A 6,366-nucleotide genomic window follows, 5' to 3' on the forward strand; every position below is an offset into this window, starting at 1 on the left:
AAGCCCAACAGGATTGACTATATATGCCCTTGCTATGCTTCTCTGCTGAATATTTAACAAGAGGTAGCATACCTATTGAAAACCAACATCACCTGGGACATCGAAAAGCAACCAGTGTGATTAAAAGGAAATAAAATGGCTATTTTACATTTAAAAATAGCCATTATCTGCCGAATAAGAAGAATCTGTTCATATATTATAAGAAGTAATCCAGTGATCTCCTTTACTCAGACATTGCTCAGGACTTTTCTTCAGTTAATAAAATAGTGCTCTATGACAGAGCAATATTCAGACTAAGCTTCTTTTAAATGCTGATAAAACCAAGGTAATGCTTTTTTCAAAAGCTAAAAAGACGCCAAAGACTGCTTTGGATATTGTAACTGTGCAAGGAATAATATTTGAACTGGTTGCCTGTTATAAATACCTTGGTATCTGGCTTGATGATTGTCTCACTTTTAAACTTCAGGTCGATAACCTGCTTAAAAAGCTGAGGGTTAGGCTAGGTTTCTTTTTCAGAAACAAGTCCTGTTTCTCTTTTGAAGCCAGGGAAAGGATAGTCACTGTGACCTTTCTACCTCTGCTGGAGTATGGTGATCTTGTATATTGGGGGGTGGTTTTGGGGCAGTGGTTAGAGCGTTGGTCATCAGATCAAGGGAAAGGATAGTCACTGTGACCTTTCTACCTCTGTTGGAGTATGGTGATCTTGTATATTGGGGGGGTGGTTTTGGGGCAGTGGTTAGAGCGTTGGTCATCAGATCAAGGGGCGTTGGTGAACTTCAGTTCGAATCCCGCCACTGTGTCCTTGGGCAAGACACTTTGCCTGCATTTGCTCCTGTGGGTAATGTCCACAGTAATGACTCTTACATGTCTAATATGTGTAATGTGTATTTGTAAAGCGCTTTGAGCACCTGTAAACGCACTCTAATAAAAAATGTTATCCATTATTATTATTATTATTTTGTGAATGCATTGCCTGGAACAGTTAGCACTGAGACAGCACACTGAGATGTGTTACGTACTGTAAAGCACTTACCCTGTATACCAGGGCAGGTTTGCCATCAATTACGACCCGTCCGCACAGCGGCGTTGGAAGCTTCGGTTAAGTCCAGCATTCAGAAAAAGAAACAAGCTTTTAAACAGGGAAGTGCCTCAGATCTGCATGATGCTAATAGGGAACTTAAAATAGAAATTCTGAAAGCTAAACAGAATTTGAAATCTGAACTACAAAACAAAATGGCTGCAAACAACCTTGGCTCAGTCTGGAGTAGCATGCAAACCATAACAGGTCTTCGGGAAACAAAGAATAGCTGCCATGTGACTCTGGATGGCTTTAATTCAGATGTTGAGTTTGCAAATGCCCAAAATCACTTTTTTTCTCGATTTGACACATTTGATTTGAGTAATAATATATCTGAACTGAAGCTTAAACTTGAAGACCATAAGCATTTTAACATAGATCAGAGGGAAGTGGAAAAGGCCTTTCGTTTAGTAAAAATAAATAAGAGTCATGGACCTGACAACATCTGCAGTCGTTTACTTAAACTTTGCGCAAAAGAACTTAGCCCTGTGCTCCACTACATTTTTAATATGTCTTTACAGACACAGCATGTGCCAAAGGTTTGGAAGGATGCTGTTGCCAAATCCAGAGGCCCCAAAGCTCTTAATGATTTTAGACCAGTTGCAATTCTAATGAAGACATTGGAAAAACTAGTCAGAGCAGAAATCTTAAGGAAGACTGAGCATGTACTCGATCCCATGCAGTTTGCTTACAGGCCACACAGAGGAGTGGAAGATGCCACGTTCACCTTATCTGACTTACTCTTTAAACACTTGGAGGGAATTGGATCTCATGCTAGACTTGTATTTGTTGATTTTTCCTCTGCTTTTAACACAATTCAACCTCATATTCTAATTGGCAGACTTTTAGAACAATTTGAAATAAGCAATAATCTTATGGGCTGGATTCTTGATTTTTTAACCAATAGGACACAAAGAGTGAGGGTTAATGGGACCTTATCTGATCAAGTCAGTTCCTCCACTGGCTCCCCAGAAGGATGTGCTCTTTCACCACTATTATTTATACTTTACACTAATATGTGTCAAAGTAGGTGGGAAAATAGGACTATTTTCAAGTATGCAGATGACTCTGTAATTGTTAGTAGGCTCCAGGACAATGAGAACAACCACGGCCCTGTCATTGATGACTTATCAGGTGGTGTGAGGAATCCTATCTACAACTGAACATAAGCAAAACCAAGGACATGATCATTGATTTTAAAAGACATCCCCACATACTACATGAAGTCTTAACAATCCAGAATCAGAAAGTAGAATTTGTGCAATCATACAAATATCTCGGGACAATTATTGACTCAAAATTGAGCTCTGATCCAAACTGTGAAGCTGTTTGCAAAAGGGGGCACCAGCGTTTGTACTGTCTTAGGAAATTGTCCTATTTTAACATTGAAAAAACCATGATGATTATGTTTTATCGTGCTTTTATCGAGTCAATTATGGCTTTTTCACTAATGTCATGGTTTGGTAACCTGACTTTAAAGAGCAGAAACTCTCTGAGTCAGATCATAAAGTGGTCCAGCAGACTGATTGGTGAGCCACAGCTAAACCTGGAGACCCTGTACCTCAGGCAGTTACAGCGGTTATCCAGCTCCATATTAGACGATGACTCCCACCCTCTGCACTCAGAATTCAAGCTTCTTCCTTTGGGCCGGAGGTTACTCGTCCTGAGGAGTAGAACGAAGCGGTATAAAAACAGTTTTATCCCAGCAGCTATTGCACAAATTAACACATCATAGGAGCATAACACAGATGCCTATTTTTATTCATTTATTTAATTGTGAATTTTGAATGTCCATGTTTGTACTAGTGTTTTCCTTCTTAAAATGTTTTTCAAATATTTTGAGATTTGGTTGAGCAGGGTATACTTGTTCTTTTACTTGTCCTTTATTAGTGATGTGTCTGTTGTTTGTGTTTGTTTTTAGTGTCAGGATGGAACCGTTGTGTCTTTTTCTCTGCAAACAGAATCTACCTACGGGTACAAATAAATAACCTGAACCTGAACTACATTTGAAACTCAGCATTCATTCCTCTGCATATTTTTAAAGCAAGTCTAAGTGAAATGCTCTTTGAAACTATGGGTATTTGTAAATGTTGATAAGTATGTAAATGTAGCCTGTAAATATGTTGTATGATGTCCTCTATTGTTTTATGTTGTTTTATGTTTCATGTGGAACCTATTTGCTGCAGGTCTCCTTTGAAAAAGAGATCTATGATCTCAAGGGACCAATCTGGTTAAATAAAGGTTTGAAATGACAGAGCCAGTTGGAAGAAGCTGGAAAGCTTTGGCTAATTTACTTTGTGTATTACAACAAACATATAATAATGACTTCTGATCCACTCTTAAAAAGGGATGGATGGCTCTCTTAGTTAATTAAATATTAATCCTATGTGGGATCGATGTCAAAGACGATACGAGTTTGGATTTATTAGAGAGGAAATGAAGGGGTAAAAGCATAAAAAGATCAATGAATAGAGACTGCAAGCTGACCAGTTTCAAGGCTAAAACCAACTTGACTGCCATAGTTCCAAGGAGGGAGAATTACTTTCCCATTAAAAAATGAATTTCATTATCAAGGTTCTTGACACCACATTAAAGTGTGCTAACCGATAGCCATTTGGCTTCAGAACCTACAGTACCTGCCCCCCTTTTCTCCGAAGAGAAAAAAGGAGGGAAAGAATCCCAATAGCTCAAGCTAGCAGTGGCTAAAATCAAAATATAATCTAGGTCAGAGATGGGCAACTTTGAGGATAGTGAGGGCCAAAAAAAAATGTCCTCACTACCAGAGGGCCACTTCGTGACCATTCACTTCCATCGGCAGGATACTATATCCACAACATTTAAATAGCCAACTTTAGCTACTAATTTAATGAAAATAACTAAATATATATAGGCAATAAATGTTTATTGTACCAAACACCAACACTGAGTTTAACAACGAATATTCATCTTTGTATTGTGTTTCTATGCTTCCCTCACATTCCATACATAAAACCAAGAACATATGCATTTTTCTGAACTTCACCCACAGCTGGATCAGTAAGCTATACTCTTAATGAGATACTTGTGGCCTCTCCTGCTGCTGCACAATAGACTGAATGTCAATATCAACATTTGTACATCTGATTTGCATAAGATGGAACAGTGTCTCATCTGTCAGTCTGTTTCTCTCCCTTGACTTGATGTGCTTCATCATAGAGAAGTTGCTCTCGCAGATGTAAGTGCTGCCAAACATGCTGGCCATTGACAGCGCAAAATCCCTGAGGAGTGGAAAGCGGGACTCGGGTAGCAGTCTCCAAAAGGAAATTCCCCTCTCCTGGCGCTTTGCTAGAAAGGGGTCTGACTGTAGTTCGCACATTTCAAGCTGCAACTCAGGGGGCTGCTCGATGATTGCAGCCGAGAGGGGGTTAGTGAATAACTCGATCCGTGGCTGCATGGTGTGGAAATCTTGAAAGCGCTTCTTAAACTGCTGCTGCAGTGCTTCTATCTCGGCTCTGTACTTGGGTAATGTTTTCTCACATTCGGGGGCATCTTTGCGCATCTCTTCACATGACGGGAAGTGCGCCAGATTAGGACGGTCGGCTGAAAATCCGTCTTTAAACAGAGTCAGTTTAGTAACAAATGCGTTCATGTGCGCATATAGATCCGACACGGTTTGGCATCTTCCCTGTAACCGCATATTCAGGTGATTAAGATGCGAGTTAATGTCCGCAAGGAAAGCCATGTCGAGAAGAAAATCTGTATTCCTGAGTTTTGCGCAGTACGCACTTGTATCACATTGGATGGTGTCCTCCAAGAACACAGGGATTTCTGCGCGTAGCGCAAAAAACCTCTCCAAGCATTTTCCACGGCTCATCCACCTTATCTCTGTGTGCATCTGTAAATCACCGTACGCGGCGTTCACTTCATCCAAAAAGGCTATAAACTGCCTGTGATTGAGAGACCGGTTCCCTCCTCGAATGAGATTAGTAGTCTTGGTAACTAAATCCATGACATGGCTAAAGTTCATTGATTTGGCACACAGAGCCTCCTGCAATATCAAAACGAAATTTGATTTAGCCTGATTTTTTTTTTACAAAGAATGCCCACATTCAAAACCATTAGAATAGCTAACAATAATGTTACCCACCTGATGTATGATGCAGTGCAGTATTGGACAGTCAACGCCACTCTGGCGGAGGAGGCCGGCGAATCCAGTGCGCTTTCCTTGCATTGCTGGCGCACCATCGGTAACAACAGCTGAGAGCTTGTGAAATCCTCCGTGCGCACTTACAACATTTTCAACAGCGGCGAAAATATCTTGTCCTTTGGTAGTGCCATGCAAAGAAGCCAGTTTCAATAACTCCTCGTGCACTTCAAAGGAACTGTTAATGGCCCGTGTGTAGATGAGAAGCTGGCTCACATCAGTCACATCAGTGCTCTCATCCAACGCTAAGGAAAAGTATGCACAGTCATGCATGACTTGTTTTACCTTTTGTTCGACATGATTTTGTATATCAAATATTCTTCGTGTCACTGTCCGACGGGACAAAGAGACGGTTTCAACGTTTTAGCCATGTTGTCATCTCCGAATGCTTTAGCCATCTGGACTGCACAACTCTTCACCATTTCGCCGTCAGACAGGGGCTTATTAGCTTTAGCAAGCTCAAGGGAAACGGCATAAGACGCCGTGAGAGACGATTGCTGTGTAGTCGTGGCTCTGGTAAAAAAGGTCTGCTGCTGGCATATTTTCCCTTTTAGGTCAGCAACGATGGCGACTCTGGCAGCTCCTGTGTGCTTTTCATATTTGTCTTTATGGGTGCTGTTGTAGTGGCGACTTAAATTGTAGTCCTTCATTTCCGATTTAGTTTCAAGACACACCAAACACATAGGTTTGCCTTTGAATTCTGTAAACAGATAATCTATTTCCCATTTTGGCTGAAAGAGACGGTTTTCTAGGTTCAGTTTTCTTTTTTGGGCGCTCATGTTTCTTTTCCCGCTAACGGAGGAAAGCCGCGAGGTAAACAGAAGACAATATACACTTGGCTGCAGGCCTCATGAATTTGGGGGGGAGTGCCCTCTAGCGGTGAATATTATTAATTACAAGTGGGGTCTGGTTCAAATGATTTGCTTGTTTACAATCGTGAAACCAATATATTTTTGTAAATTGACTCGCGGGCCGCACAAAGTGAGGGCGGTGGCCACATGCGGCCCGCGGGCCGCCAGTTGCCCATCCCTGATCTAGGTTATCCTGGTTTTGACCCTCTCCCAGTCAGCGGGCTCAATGTATTTCTGTCACAGTTGATTGAGTA

Source organism: Notothenia rossii (assembly GCF_949606895.1).
Source record: "Notothenia rossii genome assembly, chromosome: 3".
Classification (NCBI taxonomy): Eukaryota; Metazoa; Chordata; class Actinopteri; order Perciformes; family Nototheniidae; genus Notothenia; species Notothenia rossii.